This window comes from Mustelus asterias, chromosome 8 (genome assembly GCF_964213995.1).
Source record: "Mustelus asterias chromosome 8, sMusAst1.hap1.1, whole genome shotgun sequence".
Lineage (NCBI taxonomy): Eukaryota > Metazoa > Chordata > Chondrichthyes > Carcharhiniformes > Triakidae > Mustelus > Mustelus asterias.
In genome coordinates this window covers 39,015,135-39,036,358 of record NC_135808.1, presented here as the reverse complement: position 1 = coordinate 39,036,358, position 21,224 = coordinate 39,015,135, and the positions used below count along the sequence as shown (strand labels likewise).

Sequence of the window (21,224 nt, the reverse complement as noted above, 5' to 3'; positions counted from 1 at the left end):
CAATTTTGGCAGGAAGAATAGATAAGCAGTATGTTATTTAAATGGACAGAGATTGCAGAACTCAGATGAAGAGTGATTTGGGTGTCATGGTGCTTGAATCACAAAAAGCTCATTTGCAGATTCAGCAAGTGACGAGGAAGATAAATGACAAGTTGCCGTTTATTGAACGTGGGATGCAATGTTATATAGGGCATTGCTGAGACTATCTCTGGAGTACAGTGAAGAGGCATACAGACTTAAAACATTAACTCTGTTTCTCACTCCACAGGTGTTGCCAGACCTGCTGAGTTTTTCCAGCTTTTTCTGTTTTTATTTCTGGAGTACTGTGTATAGTTTCAGTCTCTTATGTAAGAAAGGCTATAATTGTATTAGATAGAAACATTGAAAAACTGCAGCACAAAACAGGCTCTTCGGCCCCACAAGTTGTGCCGAACATATCCCTACCTTTTAGGCCTACCTATAACCCTCCATCCTATTAAAGTCCCATGTACTCATCCAGGAGTCTCTTAAAAGACCCTATTGAGTTTGCCTTCACCACCACTGACGGCAGCCGATTCCACTCGCCCACCACCCTCTGTGTGAAAAACTTCCCCATTATAATTGCATTATTAGGGTTAAACAGTGGACTGGTGGTAATGTCACTAGATTAGTCATCCAAATGGCCAGGCAAATTCTCTTCAGGCATTGGTTCAAATCCCACCATGGCAGCTGATGGAACTTAAATTCAATTCAAAAGTCTGGAATTGAAAGCTAGTCTCAGTAATGGTGACCATGAGACTATCATCAACTGTTGTAAAAAATGTCTGGTTCATCAGGGCCCTTTAGGGAAGGAAATCTGCTGGCTTTACTTGGTCTGGCCGACATGTTACTCTAATATGGTTGACTCGTAACTTGCCACTGAAATGGCCGAGCAAGTCACTCAGCTGACACAGTTAAGAATAGGCAATAAATGCTGGCCTTGCCTTGTTCAATGAAAGTTCACTCGACTGATTTCTGATTCAAGGGGTTGTCTTATGAGGAAAAGATTGACCGTACATCCATTGGAGTTTAGAGGTTTGGGAGGTGGCCTTACATATAGGATTTTGAGAGGTGGGGGGGCGGGGGGAGTGCGGTGGTTGACAGGTTGGATGCTGAAAGGATGTTTCCCCTTGCAGGAGAGACCAGAACTAAGGGAAACAGTTTAAAAATAACATTTTCTTTCACCCTGAGAGTTGTTGGTCTCTGCAATTCTCTTCCACAGTGGAGGTTGGGACATTGAATATTTTCAGTTGGATAGAGCTGGATAGATTTTGATTGACAAGAGAGTCAAAGGGTATATGAGGGGAGGCAGGAAAGTGGAGTTGATGCCACACTAGTATGAGTTATCACCTTATCAAATGATGGAGCAGGTTTGAGGGGCAGAATAGCCTTCCCCTGCTCAAAATTACTATGTTTGTATGTAAACCCAGTGTGGAAATATCAGTGTTTCATGAGCATTACTGACTGTGTGAAAGTCAGTCACACGCCTCACTTGGCTTCCCCCCTGCATGAATGCGACGATGATCCAACATGCCCCATAATTGTTCAAACTCCTTATTACACACCTCACACGTGAATGTTTTCTTCTCCCCTGTGTGAATGTGCCGATGCTTCACTAGGCCTGATAACTGTGTGAAGTATTTATTACACACCTCACACTTGAATGCCTTTTCCCCAGTGTGAAGGCGTTGGTGTTCACGGAGGTTTGATGACCGTGAGAATGATTTCTTGCACACTTCACACATGAATGGTTTCACTCCAGTGTGAATGCGTTGGTGTACGCGAAAGTGAGATGAACGCGAGAATGATTTGCTGCACACTTCACATCTGAATGGTTTCTCCCCTGTGTGAGTGCTCTGGTGCTCCAGGAACCTCGTAGATGTCGCGAAAGCTTTATCGCAAAACTCACACTTGAAGGGTTTCTCTCCAGTGTGGATTGTCTGATGGACCTGGAGGCTTGATAACTGTGTGAAAGCTTTGTCACACACCTCACACATGTATGGTTTTTCCCCTGTGTGAATGCGTTGATGTCTGCGGAAGTTTGATGAGGCTGAGAATGATTTGTTGCACACCTCACACTGAAATGGCTTCTCTCCAGCGTGGACTGATTGATGTCTCACGAGCTTTGATGACTGTGTGAGAGTTTGATCATACACCTCATACTTGAATGATTTCCCTTCCATGAGGCTGCGCTTATGTTAACAGTCGTACAACAGATGCACCTTTGGTGTTAGGGGATTGTATTAGGCTGTGGAGTCCTCCTTACACTTGGTTCATAAGGCTCATGAATGATTGACGCTCTCACCACATTTGGAGTCACTCACACTTCTTCCCTATTTCACCTTGACAGATGACCCACGGCTGAACCTTTGGAAAGGTTGATTCTGATAGAAGGTTCCACACCACTAACCAGTTTCAGATCTGATATGTCAAAGCTCTCCTGACCTGACCGATTTCCAGATGATGATGCCACTGCTCAACCTGTGTTGAAAACTGCTGTGAAGGGATTGGATGTCTTCCCACAGTTGTGCAGTTGCTCATTGGGTGATGGTCAGGATCTACCTGTGGTGTGTATCCTCTCTGTATTCTCTGGTGTAGAACAGTGCAATCCTTCTGTAAGATAGGAAAAGGAAATATGATTTCCTCCAACACCTCCTTTGCTGATGGGGTTAATTCTGAGACTGTCGCACAGGGAGTGCCAGTCTGTCAGTTATGCAATGCAGATTTTGAAACTTCTCCCCTTATTTTCCAAAATTATTTGAAGAAAACACACTGGGCAGTAAATGCTAGAAGCTAAGGAAAGTGTTGCTTCGGTGGAGCTGACTGAAAGGTTCTGGTTTATCCTGGGAAATTAGATACACTGCTCTCACTCAGACTGCACATCCCAATTTCAGCTATCAGACACAGCACTGGGCAAAACTATCAAATCCAAGCTCAGGCTTTTGGGAAAGGCCGAGGCCTTCAGCTAAGATCTTTAAAGAAGGCATTAAAAGATATTTCAACAAACGTGTCTTTTCCCTCCCAGATAATTACACCTCACCTTCTCAGATTCAGCAATGACCCATCAACAAAACTCAGCCTGTAAATCAGAAGGGAAATGCTTCCAATAAACACACTCAATATCCAACACACAGCTCCAATCAAACAGCTCAGCGCTCTGATTGACGGATCTCACAGCCAATCAACGCGAAAATAGACCACTCACAAAAGACGTCAGTCACACAGGAGGAGGCGGGGCCTCACTGGTTCTGCGCTCCCCCAGTTCTGCGCAGCCGCTTTCAAGAAACTCTCACCCGGTCGGACTACATTACCCATGCTGCATATGGCTGTAGATTAGTGGAGGGTCCTCCAAGGACAGCACAATCAGTGGTGGGAGTGTGCACAGCAGTCCAACATCACGGGGCACACCAGAAATTTACATTGAATGACGTCTTGAGGCGCAGTGGGTTGTATCCCTGCTTTTGAAACAGAAGAGTCGCTGAGCAGAAACTGATAGCCAAGTTCCACACACACGAGGACAGCCTCAACCGGGATATTGGGTTCATGGCACACTATTTGTAACCCCCACAGAGTTTCACTGGCTGTCTTGTCTGGAGATAATACACATCTTTTTAGCCTGTCTTGATGCTCTCTCCACTCACATTGTTTTGTTTCTTAAAGACTTGATTAGTTGTAAGTATTTGCATTCCAACCATTATTCATGTAAATTGAGTTTGTGTCTTTATATGCTCTGTTTGTGAACAGAATCCCCACTCACCTGAAGAAGGGGCTTGCAGCTCCGTAAGCTTACATAGAACATAGAAAGCCACAGCACAAACAGGCCCTTCGGCCCACAAGTTGCGCTGATCATATCCCTACCTCTAGGCCTATCTATAGCCCTCAATCCCATTAAATCCCATGTACTCATCCAGAAGTCTCTTAAAAGACCCCAACGAGTTTGCCTCCACCACCACCGACGTCAGCCGATTCCACTCACCCACCACCCTCTGAGTGAAAAACTTACCCCTGACATCTCCTCTGTACCTACCCCCCAGCACCTTAAACCTGTGTCCTCTCGTAGCAACCATTTCAGCCCTTGGAAATAGCCTCTGAGAGTCTACCCTATCCAGACCTCTCAACATCTTGTAAACCTCTATCAGGTCACCTCTCATCCTTCGTCTCTCCAGGGAGAAGAGACCAAGCTCCCTCAACCTGTCCTCATAAGGCATGCCCCCCAATCCAGGCAACATCCTTGTAAATCTCCTCTGCACCCTTTCAATGGCTTCAACATCTTTCCTGTAATGAGGTGACCAGAACTGCGCGCAGTACTCCAAGTGGGGTCTAACCAGGGTCCTATAAAGCTGCAGCATTATCTCCCGACTCCTAAACTCAATCCCTCGATTAATGAAGGCTAGTACGCTGTACGCCTTCTTGACCGCATCCTCCACCTGCGAGGCCGATTTAAGAGTTCTATGGACCCGGACCCCAAGGTCCTTCTGATCCTCTACAGTGCTAAGAATGGTACCCTTCATATTATACTGCTGCTTCATCCCATTGGATCTGCCAAAATGGATCACTACACACTTATCCGGGTTGAAGTCCATCTGCCACTTCTCCGCCCAGTCTTGCATTCTATCTATGTCTCGCTGCAACTTCTGACATCCCTCCAAACTATCCACAACACCACCTACCTTGGTGTCGTCAGCAAACTTACCAACCCATCCCTCCACTTCCTCATCCAGGTCATTTATGAAAATGACAAACAGCAAGGGTCCCAGAACAGATCCCTGGGGCACTCCACTGGTCACTGACCTCCATGCAGAGAAAGACCCCTCCACAGCCACTCTCTGCCTTCTGCAGGCAAGCCAGTTCTGGATCCACAAGGCAACAGCCCCTTGGATCCCATGCCCTCTCACTTTCTCAAGAAGTCTTGCATGGGGGACCTTATCGAACGCCTTGCTGAAGTCCATATAGACCACATCCACCGCTCTTCCTTCGTCAATGTGTTTGGTCACATTTTCAAAGAACTCAACCAGGCTCGTAAGGCACGACCTGCCCTTGACAAAGCCGTGCTGACTACTTTTGATCATACTAAACTTCTCGAGATGATCATAAATCCTGTCTCTCAGGATCCTCTCCATCAACTTACCAACCACTGAGGTTAGACTCACCGGTCGGTAATTTCCCGGGCTGTCCCTGTTCCCTTTCTTGAATATAGGGACCACATCTGCAATCCTCCAATCCTCCGGAACCTCTCCCGTCTCCATCCACGATGCAAAGATCATCGCCAAAGGCTCCGCAATCTCCTCCCTCGCCTCCCACAGTAACCTGGGGTACATCCCATCCAGTCCCGGCGACTTACCAACCTTGATGCCATTCAATAGTTCCAACACATCCTCTTTCTTTATGTCCACATGCTCGATCCTTTCTGTCCACCGCAAACCAGCAGTACAACCACCCAGATCCCTTTCCACCGTGAATACCGAGGTAAAGTATTCATTAAGCACCTCCGCCCTTTCTAACGGTTCCGCACAAACTTTTCCCCCTTCACCTTTTAAGGGTCCTATGCCTTCACATCTCATCCTTTTACTCTTGACATATTTGTAGAAAGCCTTGGGATTCTCCTTAATCTTACCCGCCAAGGTCTTCTCATGACCCCTTCTCGCTCTCCTAATTTCCTTCTTAAGCTCCTTCCTACATCCCGTATACTCCTCTAAATCCTTAACACCTCCTAGCTCTCTGAACCTTCTGTACGCCTCTCTTTTCTTATTCACCAGGTTCATCACAACCTTCGTGCACCACGGTTCCCGTACCCTACCAACACCCCCCTGTCTCATCGGAACGTTGTCATGCAGAGCTCCAGACAAACATTCCTTGAAAATCCTCCACTTTCCTTCGGTACTTTTCCCCAAGAATGCCTCCTTCCAATTTACCCGTCTAATTTCCTCCCTGATGACACTGTATTTCCCTTTACTCCAGAGAAACACTTTCCTAGCCTGCCTGATCCTATCTCTTTCCAATGCTATCGTGAAGGAGATAGAATTATGATCGCTATCCCCAAGATGCTCACCCACCGAGAGATCCTCCACCTGTCCAGGTTCATTAGCCAGCACCAGATCAAGTACAGCCTCTCCTCTAGTAGGCTTATCCACATACTGTGTCAGGAAACTCTCCTGGACACACCTAACAAACTCCTCTCCATCCAAACCCCTAGCCCTAGGGATATTCCAATCTATGTTTGGGAAATTAAAATCTCCCATCACGACAACTCTGTTATTCCTACATCTCTCCAGGATCTGTTTCCCCATCTGCTCCTCAACATCTCTGTTACTATTGGGCGGCCTATAGAAAACACCCAGCAAAGTTACCGACCCCTTCCTGTTCCTAACCTCCACCCACAGAGACTCCGTAGTCAATCCCTCCACGGCGTCCACCTTCTCTACAGCCGTGACACTATCCCTGATCAACAGTGCCACTCCCCCCCCTCTCTTGCCTCCCTCCCTGTCCTTCCTGAAACATCTAAAACCCGGCACCTGAAGCACCCAGTCCTGTCCCTGAGACATCCAAGTCTCCGTAATGGCCACACCTTGTGTGGCTTTTGCTACCAAATAAACCTGTTGGACTTTAACCTGGTGTTGTTAAACTTCTTACTTTGAAACAGAAGCCCAGGTTCAAGTCTGACCTCAGGTCTTCATGGCTAAGGAAGGTGTTTTCATAACGCAGCCAAAGAAGTTGGAAATGAACTTGTAAATCCTTCCAACAGACACCAGTGTAAGGCAATAAGAGCGGGAGAGATGCCTGGTCAGCCACGTGATGGAAAACATTTGAGCCTCTTCCATCACTATCCATGGCTCCAGGTTGCAATATGCTGTAAAACCGAATGTTGTCACAGCAGCTCATATTCCCTGGGAGGCCTGTTGGCTAAATTGGCTGGACAGCTGGTGTGGTTCAGATTGGTGCCAACAACATGGGTTTAATCCCTGTTCCGGCTGGGGTGGATTTGGGATCGGCTTCCTTGTTATTCCTGTGGTGGAGCTGGTGTAGCAATGTGAGTCAGATAACTCAAAATGTGGTTTTAGGAACACTGAGGCTGACACTCCAGTGCAGTACTGAGGGAGTGCTACACATAGAAACTGAGAGTAGATCATTCGGCCCTTCGAGCATGCTCCGCCATTCATTTTGATCATGGCTGATCATCAAATTCAATATCCCTTATGCGCTGTCAGAGGTACCATCTTTCAGATGGGCTGAAGTTGATCCTCACAGATGGATGTCAAAGCTCCCATGAACTGCGTTGTAGAAGAGCAGGAGAGTTATCCCTGATGTCCTGGTCAACATGGGCCCCACTGACAATGTCACCAAAACAGATAATCTGATCATTGTCACATTGTCATCTGTGGGAGCTTGCAGTACACATATTGGTTCCCATATTACAACAGTGACTTAAGAACACACTTCAGAAAGTGCTTCATTGGCTCTAAAGTATCATTGGACACCTGAGTTCATAATCGTTGGTATACAAATTGCAAAACCTCTTTGGGGAAATGTTAAGCTTCCTGTGAACTGGAAATTCCAAACCCATTGATGGAGAAAGTATACCAGCCCACAGTGACATTGACCAATATATTGTGTATAGGACTCTTACTGTACGCTTCTGAGTGTTTCGGTGAATAGGAACACAATTGACAACACAACACAGCTGATAAATCGGGTAGTTTGGTTAAAGATTAAAAAGTGAATTTATTCTGAATTATAAAGCTCTGCAGGTGATTGATGAAACAGCAGACAATCAACATAATGGGCCCAATTTTACCATTTTGATTCTAAGTGCTGAATCTGGGCGCAATTCAGATCTGACTTGGAAAACCGCTCTCAGGCGTCCCCATACGCACTTAGCCTGAAAAAAAAATCGTGAGTCTGAATGGTGCTGTGGGCGGGGTTATCGCACCCGAAAAGCTGCAGCTCCAATCGGAGCTTTGAACTGCGCATGCGCAGTGAGAAAGAAATTTGAAAAACGTGCCCCTGTCACATTGCTCCTGGCCGCAAAAAGTAGATAAAGCGGCCCGGGAGCAAAAGCGGGAGCGATGGTCCCCACAGACATTGTCCCACCCCCACAACATAACTGTCCCCCTTATCCACCCACCCCTTCACCCCCCCCGCTATCCAGACCGATCGAGACCTTCTGCCCCCCCCCCCCCCCCCCCCCCCCCCCCACCAATCGCCCACCATGCGGCCCTCCCCCCTCCCCTCCCCCCCACCAAAGAATGATCGGGCCTCCCTCCCCCCGCCAGAGATACATCGGGCCTCACTCCTCCCCCCTTTCCTCCCTCCCCTCCCCCCCCCCCCCTCACCAGAGAATGATCTGGCATGCCTCCCTTGCCACCCCCCCTCTCCCAGTGTGGCGGGGGAGGGTGTGGTCCTCCCCTCCCCCCTACCAGAGAATGATCGGGCCTCCCTCCCCCCGCACCCCCACCACCTACCACCGATCTGAGTTAGAGAGCCGCTGGAAGCTCTGAACTTACCTCTTCAGGAGCTGGAGCGTCTGAAACAGACCTTTGCCGAGCATGTCTGTGTCGAGCTGAATCTGGACAGGCGAACGCGATGGTAAAGGGAGAATGCCGGTAAAGTTGGATGGGCAGCCCATTAATTCAATTTAAATGCATTCAAATGCGTTTAAATTGCCGTTGCGCCCGTTTCTGGCATGGTTCGGATCGTGGCCATTTTCGGGCCTTGGTAAAGTGGGCATCTGCCCGGATGCAGATTGTGCTAATCATCTCATGCCTGACTTTACCAAGTTTTGGGCGCGATTCAATGGTAAAATCGGGCCCAATGTTCAGCTTACATCAGACATTGAACCAACCAAAATAAGAAAGCATTTGAAAATGACTCAAGATGTTTCCCAGAACATGAACTAAATCTTGGAAGAGTGTCAGGTGAACATTTCACACTGTTATTACATTGAGGAATGATGCTGGGGACCCACTGACCTCTGGGACTGATGATCGTTCAGTTCCTTGTTCAGCTGGTGAAATCAGATCTGCCTCATCAATCAGCTGTCTGCTGTGAAGAAGCAGCTTCTCCAGTTACACATAGATTTTGTTAAAAAGCTTATTTATTTGTGTCACTAGTAGGCTTACATTAACACTGCAAATGAAGTTACTGTGAAAATGCCCTAGTCGCCACACTCCGGTCGGTGCCTGTTCGGGTATACTGAGGGAGAATTGAACATAACCAATGCACCTAACCAACACATCTTTCAGACAGTGGGAGGAAACTGGAGCACCCAGAGGAAACCTATGCAGACACAGGGAGAACAGGCAAACTCCGCACAGAGTGATCCAAGCTAGGAATTGAACCCAGGTCCCAGACGCTGAGAGGCAGCAGTGCTAACCACTGTGCCACCGTGCTGCCCAGGTGTCTGCGGTTGTAACGATAGATCTGGTCATTCACTTTCACCATGTATGATCAAGGTGACAACTTCTCTACACAGGTCCCAAGTTATCAGCTGAATTCACTTTTATTGTGTGTGTTAAGTGTTTTCACTCTGACCGGTTCTCCAACACTCAGCTCTGGCAACAATGTGGCAGCTTTATCAAGGAGAAATTTGTCTTTCTGATGTTTCACTTACATCTTGTTACTCACTCCTGTTACTACTTCTGGCCTCAACGGTTCTTTAACTGTTGGAAGATTCGTCTGGGTGCGGTGTGGAATTAGTCACTGGACTGGACAACTTTCTACGCCTTCAGTGGAAGTGTTTTTGCAGTATTTACCTTGCACTGGGTCTAGTCAATTTTTTAATGATACCTTTGACAATTTTCTTCACTGCTTCAGCCTTTCTAGTTGACTGGGAGTAGTACGGAGATGATGCATCACGTTGAATTTCTCAATCTTTGATCAAATGTTTAAATTCTTCACTTGTGAAATTAAGGCCATTATGATGGCTGAAATGTGCTTTCAGTCATTCTACAATCTCACTGGTAACTGTTGACATCAGCTGGTCTAACTCCCTGTAGTCTGAACAGTAGTTGAGTGTGATAAAATAATCAGTTCCGTTGAGAGTGAAGAGGTCTATTCCAAGTTATATCCATAGTCTGTCTGGGATGTCAGGAATTATGAGCAGCTCTTTGTTTTGCTTAGCTGGATGTTCATAGAATCATAGAATCATAGAAACCCTACAGTGCAGAAGGAGGCCATTCGGCCCTTCGAGTCTGCACCGACCACAATCCCACCCAGGCCCTACCCCCACATATTTACCCACTAATCCCTCTAACCTACGCATCCCAGGAATCTAAGGGGCAATTTTTAACCTGGCCAATCAACCTAACCCGCACATCTTTGGACTGTGGGAGGAAACCGGAGCACCCGGAGTAAACCCACGCAGACACGAGGAGAATGTGCAAACTCCACACAGACAGTGACCCGAGCCGGGAATCGAACCCGGGACCCTGGAGCTGTGAAGCAGCAGTGCTAACCACTGTGCTACCGTGCCACCCCTCATGTTCATTATAAGCAGTGATCCTCAATCGCATTGCTCATGTTTAACCAGTAGAGCACTTTTCTATCCTTCCTCAGACTAGACTTGATGGTTCGTGTGGATGCTTCAGCATCTCTTTTCTCATCTCCTTAGGAATAGTGACCCTAATCTCTTTGTACAAGATGCCATCTTGGGCGATCACTTCATCTCTGTCTGTCCAATACTCTTACAGCAACAGTGTGCCCTTGATGGTTTCAGGCCATTCTTTCATCACAACTTCTTGTAACACTTGAAGAGTTGTATCTTATTGTAGAGTTTGCTTGATCTGAGCAAGACACTTGTCTGTCAGATTCAATGTCTCTGCTGGGTTGACGATTCCAGAGCATGTTGTGTTGTTGCTTCTTATTGAATCTGGAAGATTTCACACTCTGCCCCAGCACCATCACTTCCTTCAAAGAGAATGCAGGTCTCCACAACATGTAGGTGATGCACATCTGCTTCCCTTGCTTGTACTTCAATTACAAATCTTATCTCTGTAAATGAAGTAACATCCTTTGTAAATTGGAGCAGTTAGAAGTGATTTGATGAAGATGCTTTGAAGTGGCTTGCGGTCAAACTCTACCATCACTTTCTCTCTCCCAAACAGGTACTGGTTGAAATGCTCACAACCAAAGACAATATCCAGACACTGTTTCTCAATCTATAACATTGTTCAGTGTGCATTATTGCTCTGGATAAAAACACAACTGGTTGTCTTTCGTGGATGAGGGTTGTTCCAAGTCCTGTTTCACTAGCACTTCATTTCAGGGTGATGTTATCATTGACATCATCGTACCTCAGCACTGGCATTGTCGTCACTAGTTATTTGATGTGAGTGAAAACTGCTTCTTGTTCTGTGTTCAAATACCACTGAACATCCTCTGGAGTCAGCTTATATAGAGATTCATACCCTGAAACAAGATTGGAAAAAAATGGTTAGGAAATTCCCATGTGGATCACTGATGTTCCAGGAGGTCCAACAACTGTGTGAAGGATTTCTGACAGATCTCGCACTGATATCTCTCATCAAAGATGTCTAGAAAGCTTTATCACAAACCTCACACTTGAATGGTTATTGCACTGTGTGGATCTTCTGGAGGAGTTCAGAGTAAGGAGTAAGAATGATTTGTTGCAAACCTCACACTTCAATGGTTTCTCCCATATGGGCTGTCTGAAGGACCAGGAGCTTTGAAAATTTAGTTAAAGCTTGCCAAAACCTGACATTTGGACAGTTACTTCCACATGAGTGAGTTGGTGACCACAGAGGTTTTGAAACTACAAGAATGATTTGTTACACACTTTGCATATGAACGGTCTCTCCCCTGTGTGGATGCATTGATGCAGACAGAGGTACTGAGACCCCGAGCATGATTTGTCACAAATTTCACATGTGAATGGTTTCTCCCGTGTGTGGACTGTCTGATGGAGCAGCAGTTTGAATAACTGTGAGAATGATTTGTCACATACTTCACACTTGAATGGTTTCTCTCCTGTCTGCATACATTGGTGAACACGGAGGTTCAATGACTGCGTGAATCATTTATTGCACATCTCACATTTGAATGGTTCCTCGCCTGTGTGGATACGTTGGTGTATGCGTAGGGTTGATAAATGTGTGAACGATTCATCATACACCTTGCATTTGAATGGTCTTTTCCCTGTGTGAATCTGGGGTGGACACGGAGGTCTGATGACCACGAGAATGATTTATCACATACGTCACATCGGAATGGTTTCTCCCCCGTGTGAATGCGTTGGTGTTCACGGAGGGGCGATGATTCAAAGAATAATTTGTCGCATATCTCGCACCTGAATGGTTTCTCCCCCGTGTGAATGCGTTGTTGGACATCCAGGTCTGATGATCGTGAGTATGATTTGTCACACATCGCATGTGAATGGTTTCTCCCCAGCGTGAATATGTTGATGGTTGAGGAGGTGTGATGACTGCGAGAATGATTTGTTGCACACCGTCACACGTGAATGGCTTCTCTCCTGTGTGAATCCTCTGATGTCTCAGGCGATTGGAGCAACTGGTGAAAGTCGCCTCACACACCTTACACCTGAAGGATTTCTTTCCCATATGAATCCTCTGGTGCACCAGGAAACTTGAAAATGTCATAAAAGCTTTGTCACACTCCTCACACTTCAGTGGTTTCTCTTCCATATTTCTTGTCTTATCAGTGGCTGTTAAAGATGCACCTTGCCTGCTCAAAGAGCCAATGAACCTGCGAAGTGCTCCTCACACACCTCATACTTGACGCTTATTTTCCAACCTTATAGTGACCGACTACCCAAACTTGAACGTTCAGAAAGGCTCCACATCACTGACCAGTTTAGGATTTGATGATGCGTCAAAGCCCCGACTGATTTCCAGATGATGGTTTCACTGTCCAATCTTGGCTGTATTGAGCAATGCTGCAAAGGAACTGGATGTCTTCCAAAATCAATTGCATGATGTCAGGATCTGTGGTATCTATCGTCTCTGTATTCTCTGTTGTAGTATGTGCAATCCTGTAAAACAGGAACAGAAATCATGATTTTCTGCAAACCCCTCTCCTTTGCTGAGGAGCTGACTCCCCAGTTAGAGACTGTTCTAGTCAGTGCCAGTCTACTATTCCCCTGTGTGGGAGAATCAGCGCAAGTCCTTTTTCCTCACTTGACTGTCACACACCCTATATCTCCAGCAGGGACACTGGATAGTGGCCAGCAGAAGATAACGTGGTACTTCCTTTTCTACACCCAGACACCCAGCTTTCCAGGGGCCGTGAGGAGTGTAAATCAGGTTATCAATTCACTTTGAGCTCAACTCATGCTGCTGAAGACCATTTTTACCCTTAGAGTGCGTGCTTAATATAAAAATACTCTGGAAAAATGTTAATTTATTTGCGTTTTTGAAAATTCTCCCCCAGATTTCAAAACATATTAAAGAAAACACACTGAGCAGGAAGTGCTGGAAGCTCAGGAAAATATTACTTCAGTAGAGCTGATTGAAGGGTTCTGGTTTATCCTGGGAAATTAGACACACTGCACTCACTCAGACTGCACATCCCAAATTCAGCTATCAGACACAACACTGGGCAAAACAATCAAATCACAAACCCAGGCTTTTGGCAAAGGCTGAGGCCTTCAGGTAAAATCTTTAAAGAAAATATTAAAAGACATTTCAATAAATGTGTCTGCAAGTTTGGATTTCCAAAAGGCATTTGATAAGGTGCCTCACAAAAGGTTGCTGAAGAAGATTGGGTCACATGGAGTTGGGGGTAGGGTGTTAGCATGGATTGGGGATTGGCTATCCAACAGGAAGCAGAGTCGGAATAAATGGGTGCTTTTCTGGTTGGCAGATGGTAAATAGTGGCGTGCCGCAGGGATCGGTACTGGGGCCTCAACTATTTACCATTTATATAGACGATCTGGAGGAGGGGACTGAGTGTAGGGTAACAAAGTTTGCAGATGACACAAAGATAAGTGGAAAAGTGAATCGTGTGGAGGGCGTAGAAGGTCTGCAGAGAGATTTGGACAGGCTGAGTGAGTGGGCGAGGATCTGGCAGATGGAGTATAACGTTGACAAATGTGAGGTTATTCACTTTGGAGGAAATAATAGCAAATTGGATTATTATCTAAATGGAAAGAAATTACAACATGCTACTGTGCAAAGGGACCTGGGGGTCCTTGTGCATGAAACGCAAAAACCCAGTCTGCAGGTGCAACAGGTGATCAAGAAGGCAAATGGGATGTTGGCCTATATCGCAAGGGGGATAGAATATAAAAGCAGAGATGTCTTGCTGCATCTGTACAGGGCATTGGTGAAGCCGCAGCTGGAATACTGTGTGCAGTATTGGTCCCCTTATTTGCGGAAGGATATATTGGCCTTGGAGGGAGTGCAGAGAAGGTTCATCAGGTTGATACCAGAGCTGAGGGGTGTTGATTATGAGAAGAGACTGAGCAGATTGGGTTCGTACTCGTTGGAATTTAGAAGGCTGAGGGGGGATCTTATAGAGACCTATAAGATAATGAAGGGGCTGGATAGGGTAGAGGTGGAGAGATTCTTTCCACTTAGAAAGGAAGCTAGAACTAGAGGGCACAGCCTCAAAATAAAGGGGGGTCAGTTTAGGACAGAGTTGAGGAGGAACTTCTTCTCTCAGAGGGTGGTGAATCTCTGGAATTCTCTGCCCACTGAAGTGGTGGAGGCTACCTCGTTGAATATGTTTAAATCACGGATAGATGGATTCCTGATCGGTAAGGGAATTAGGGGATATGGGGAGCAGGCGGGTAAGTGGAACTGATCCACTTCAGATCAGCCATGATCTTATTGAATGGCGGGGCAGGCTCGAGGGGCTAGATGGCCTACTCCTGCTCCTATATCTTATGTTCTTAAGTGGCCCCCGAGCCTGTGCAGTGAAGCATGGTAGTGTGTATCACGGGGAGAGCCCGCCCTCACTGCCTGATGGGAGTTGTAGTTCTGCCGCGCGCAGTTCGGGAGTTGGAATGTGAGGAACATAGTAATTAGGAGCTGGAATAGGTAATTCAGACGTTCGAAGCCGCTCTGCCATTCAACATGATCATGGCTGATCTTATCCTGGTCACAACTCCACAGTCCTTCATGCCCCTTTTCATCAGAGACATATCTATCCCTTCCTTGAATGTTTTGATTGATTCTGTCTCCATTACACGCTGGGCAGTGATTTGCACAGATTCACAGCCCTCTGAGAGAAATTCTTTCTCCTCATCTCAGAGTTCTATTCTGCCGCGTGCAGCAACGGTTGGTGCACAGCATTCAGGAGTTGGAATGTGAGGAAGCGCAAACCCGAGCGGCTGAATCGAATTGAAAAGCAGAGATTGACCCTTGGTAGGAACCAGAGCGATGGCGGTGGGAAGATTCACCATTGCAGGAGATTCTCTGTATACAACTGAGGAGGAAAAAGTCACACAAGTCACAGCAGTCCCACTGACTGGACAATGCAGAAGAGTTACAGGAGGAGGATAGTGTGGTCAGTCATGTCAAAGGCTGGAGAGAGGTTGCTTCTCTCTCCACAGGTGTTTCCTGACCTGAAGATTTCCAGCATTTTCTGAATTTCTATCAGATGTCCAGCATTCACAGGATTTTGCCCCATTCCAAGAGCTGTCTTTGTGCACTTTAGGGAGGTCTAGACTGTGGGCTGATTTGATGGAGCTTTGAAATAACAACAGTTTGTCTTTATGACTTCAAGTGGACAAATTATTTCAATTGGAGAAGTTAGGGTGGACCAAAGGGTATAATTACGAATTGTGCAAGGACAGAACTACAAATTCGTCAATCATTAGAAGTAACAAGGCAGCTCAACAAGGACATTTTATTCAAAAAAAATTAAACATGCAACTCTAAAATAACGCTGATGTCCATTTTTGGTGAAATAGAATTTAAAAGCAGAGAAGTGATGTTGAACTTATCTGGAGCCTTGTTTAGGCCAAACCTGGAGAGCTGTGTACAGTTCAAATCAACATATTGAAAAAGGACAGAAAGGAACTGGAAAAGGCGCAAAGAAAAATTGAGAAGGCTGATGTTGAGAAATGAGAGATTGTAACTATCAGGAAAACTGCACAGGGTAGCACTCTTTTCCCTAGAAAAGAGAAGACTGAGGGGAGACATTATAGAAATCCTTAAAATGATGAATTATAGAATTAGGAATTTGAGGGTAAATGGAGAGAAGATGTTTCCACTTGTGTGAGAGAATCCAAAACTAGAAACCAGAAATATAAGATGGTCAATAATAATTCCAATGAGGATTTCAGGAGAAATTTACTTCCCAAGAGAATGGTTGAGGCAAATAGTTTTGATGTGTGGAAGCAAAACAACAAATGCTGGAAATACTCAGCAGGCCAGAGAGCATCTGTGGAGAGAAATAGAGTGAATGTTTCAACTCAACTTGACTTTTCATCAGAAACCAGGTTGGATTTTGGGGCCTCATTTTCTATTACTTTGCAGAAAATAATTCCCGCTGGCACCAGTATTGCACCCCCCACCTTCCCATTCTGACTGCCGCACACTCATGTCTTGGGCTGATTCTCCTGGCCCACTGCACTGCCCGAGTAACACAGTAGGCTGGGAAACAGCAGTGGGGGGGCTGTCGATTGGGGCTGGCCTGGGGCGGGAGGGGGAGGGGTTGAGTAGGTCGGTGATCAGGTACAGGGCGGGCATGTTTGGGAAGTCAGCGATCAGGAGAGGAGAGCCAGTGATTGGAAGAAGGAGGCCAGCGATCGGGAGGCCTGCAAGGGGCGGGGGGGGGGGGGGGGGGTGGGGGCAGTACACATGCGCTGATCTCCCACTGATAGATTGGTGCATGCGCAGTGGCCCGCTCAGCACTATGTGCTGGCCTGTCAGGCGGATTGGGCACCACCCCCACACTTACTGGCGTGAATCTCCCTGAGGCACTCTGTGGAAGACAGAGTGCCAGAGGTTCGTGAAACTAAGCACGCCCAAAAAACAGGCAGGAAAATTTCCCATTTTCCCACCTGTTGGGCACTTTGGTTTTTTGGAAAAATCACCCCCCCCAAGTCTCAAGTCCATAGTGAATCCTTGTTCATAGAATCATAGAAACCCTACAGTACAGAAAGAGGCCATTCGGCCCATCGAGTCTGCACCAACCACAATCCCACCCAGGCCCTACCCCCATATCCCTCCATATTTTACCCACTAATCCCTCTAACCTACACATCTCAGGACACTAAGGGGCAATTTTAGCATGGCCAATTAACCTAACCCGCACATCTTTGGACTGTGGGAGGAAACCGGAGCACCCGGAGGAAACCCACGCAGACACGAGGAGAATGTGCAAACTCCACACAGACAGTGACCCAAGCCGGGAATCGAACCCAGGTCCCTGGAGCTGTGAAGCAGCAGTGCTAACCACTGTTACCGTGCCGCCCTATTGTTCTATTTCTTCAGAGTTGGTGCCCCCCACCGCCCCCCCCCCCCTATTTCCAAGTCAATTTCAAAGTCACAGTCACTCACCATGTCACGGTGTTGCTGAATGATGGTGGAGCAACTCGAAGGGCCGAATGGCCTACTCCTTCTTGTTTCTATTTTTCTAAAATCACTTCAAAGCACCAGCTCAATCTCTTCCCCAATCTCAGCACTTATCCTTCTAACAGTGTCCCTCTCTCTCTCTCTCTCCTGTGCATGTGTGGATCCCACCACTCCATGTGATCACTGCCTTGGATGTTGTGGGTCTTCCTTTTCTGACCTGCTGTCAAACACATCCGAGACTACACAGGGCTATCAGACTGTTCAGAAGGACAGACAGGAAGGCAAAGGAGGTGGTGTAGCTCTGATATTTACGGATGACATCAGGGCGGTAGTGAGAGATGATATAGGTTCTACAGAAAAAAACGTTGAATCCATTTGGGTGCAAATTAGAAATAGTAAGGAGAAAAAGTCACTGATAGGCGTAGTCTATAGGCCACCAAATAATGACATCACGGTGGGGCGAGAAATAAACTAATTATTAACTGATGCACGTAAAACTGGAACAGCAATTATCATGAGGGATTTTAATCTACATGTTGATTGGTCAAACCAGGTCGGTCAAGGCAGCCTTGAGGAGGAGTTCATAGAATGTATGTGCGATAGTTTCCTTGAACAGTATGTAATGGAACCGACAAGGGAGCAAGCTATCCTAGATCTGGTTCTGTGTAATGAGACATGAATAATTAATGATCTTACAGTTAGGGATCCTCTCGGAAGTATGGTTGAATTTAAAATACAGATGAGAAGGTAAAACCCAATACCAGTGTCTTGTGCTGAAACAAAGGAAAGTACAATGGAATGAGGGAGGAGTTGGCTAAGATAGATTGGGAGCAAAAACTTTATGGTGGGACAATTGAGGAACAGTGGAGGACTTTCAAAGCGATTTTTCACAGTGCTCAGCAAAAGTATATATCAGTGAAAAGGAAGGACTGTCGGAAAAGGGATAATCATCCATGTATATCTGAGGAAATAAAGGAGGGTATCAAATTGAAAGAAAGTGGCAAAGATTTGTGGGAAACGAGAGGATTGGGAAATCTTTAAAGGTCAACAGAAAGCCATGAAAAAAGCTCTGAAGAAAAGTAAGATGGATTATGAGAGTAAACTAGCTCAGAATATAAAATATACAAAAGTTTCTGCAAATACATAAAATTAAAAAGAGTGGCTAAAGTAAACATTGGTCCTTTAGAGAATGAGAAGGGGAACGTAATAACTGGAAATGAGGAAATGGCTGAGGCATTGAACAGGTATTTTGTGTCGGTCGTCACAGTGGAAGACACAAATAACATGCCAAAAATTGATGACAAGAAGGCTATGGCAGTTAAGGACCTCGAAACTATTATCATGAAAGACAAGCTAATGAGGCTAAAGGTAGACAAGTCTCTTGGCCCTGATGGAATGCATCCCAGGGTACTAAAAGAGATGGCGGGGGAAATAGCAAATGCACTGTTGGTAATTTATCAAAATTCACTGGACTCTGGGGTGGTTCCCACAGATTGGAAAGCAGCAAATGTTTAAAAAAGGAGGTAGAAAAAGGCTACTATAAGGCTACTAAAGGCTAAACTATAAGGCAGTTAGCTTAACTGTAGTAGGGAAAATGCCTGACTCTATCATCAAGGAAGAAATAGCAAGACATCTGGATATAAATTGCCCCATTGGGAAGACGCAGCATGGGTTCATGAAGCGTAGGTCATGTTTGACTAATTTGGTGGAATTCTTTGAGAACATTATCTTGTGTTTGAGAGCAATGAAAAATTTGTGTGTGGAATCTCTGGCTTATTTTGGTACCTTTGCTATTCAAATGAGGCTTTGAGCTAAAAGCTCTGAGCTGTGGTACAGAGCCGTTGCTGTGTCTCTGCTTTTTGTCCCACTGCCCGTTCTTTTATACCTGTGATGACATATCCACATCCCCTACAATATGATTGGTTCTTGGGTTACCAAAACATCAATTTCAAATCTAATAGGTTGCTGGTAGCTATTTGATTGGCTAAACTTAAAAAAAATCAAAAGCCTGTTGCCAAGACAACCCTGCTGTTTTGCCTTTGACACAATGTTTCAGTCTGTGTACTGGCACCATATGCACCTGCATTTTTAAAAACGTTTTAAGCACAACAAAAACACTACCTTTTTAAAGGGACCATGCAATACATTTTATAATTTTTAAATAATTTTACAAACACCAACTTCGCAACACAGCCCTTCAGCAAGGTAGGAAATGAACCATAGAAAAGTTATGGTGTAGAAAGAGGTCGTTCAGCCCATCATGTCTGCTTTGGCCAAAAAGAGAAAGAAATAATCTAGCTGCTCATTTTAATCCCACTTTACAGCACCTGGTCCATAGCCTTGCAGGTTACAATGCTTCAGATGCAGATCCAGGTACCTCTTTAAATGAGTTGAGCATTTCAGCCTCAACCACTCACTGAGGCAGTGAACTCCAGATACCTATCACCCTAAGAGTAAAAATGTTTTTCCTCGTGTCCTGTCTAATCCTTTTACCAATTATCTTAAACCTCTGTCCCCGGTAATTGATTTGATTTTGATTTTATTTTATTTGATTTATTCTTGTCACATGTATTAACAAACAGTGAAAGTATTGTTTCTTGCGTGCTATACAGACAAAGCATACCGTTCAAAGAGAAGGAAACGAGAGAGTGTAGAATATAGTGTTACAGTCATAGCTAGGGTGCAGAGGAAGATCAACCTAATGCAAGGTAAATCCATTCAAAAGTCTGACAGCAGCAGGGAAAAAGTTGTTCTTGAGTCGGTTGGTACGTGACCTCAGACTTTTGTATCTTTCCCGACAGAAGAAGGTGGAAGAGAGAATGTCCGGGGTGCGTAGGGTCCTTAATTACATTGGCTGCTTTGCCGAGGCAGCGGGAAGTGTAGACAGAGTCAATGGATGGGAGGCTGGTTTGCATGACGGATTGGGCTACATCCATGACCTTTTGTAGTTCCTTGCGGTCTTGGGCAGAGCAGGAGCCATACCAAGCTGTGATACAACCAGAAAGAATGCTTTCTATGGTGCACCTGTAAACATTGGTGAGAGTCGTAGCTGACATGCCAAATTTCCTTAGTCTTCTGAGAAAGTAGAGGCATTGGTGAGCTTTCTTAACTATAGTGTCAGCATGGGGGGACCAGGACAGGTTGTTGTTGATCTGCACACCTAAAAACATGAAGCTGTTGACCCTTTCTACTTCGTCCCCGTTGATGTAGACAGGGGCATGTTCTCCTTTACGCTTCCTGAAGTAGATGAAATTGACCCCTCAGTCAGGGGAAACAAGTCCTTCCTGTCGAGCCTGTCTCAGCCCCTCATAATTTTGTCCATCTGAATTAGGTCACTCCTCAGCTGCCGCTGTTCTGAGGAAAATAACTCCAATTTATCCAATCTCCTCATAGCTGCAATTTTCAAGCCCTGGCAACATTCTTGCAAATCTACACTGCAGTCTCTCCAGAGCAATTATGTCCTTCCTGTAATGTGATTAGAACTGTACACAAATTCCAGCTGTGGCCTAACCAGTGTTTTATACAGTTTCATTATTTCATCCCTGCTTTTGTATTCAATACCTCACCCAATAAAGGAAAGCATTCCAAATGCTGTCTTTAACACCTTGTCCACTTTCAGGGACCTGTGGACACACACACTCAAAGGTCTCTAATTTCCCCTTTCAATATCTTCCAGTTTGAGTATTCCCTAGCTTTGTTTGCCCTCCCCAA

The 21,224-nt window shown here is 45.7% G+C and overlaps 1 pseudogene; it reads right to left on the bottom strand.

Annotated features, from left to right (window-relative positions):
• Nucleotides 1-486: 486 nt before the first annotated feature.
• Nucleotides 487-12,674, bottom strand: LOC144497072 (uncharacterized; annotated as a pseudogene).
• Nucleotides 12,675-21,224: the final 8,550 nt, after the last annotated feature.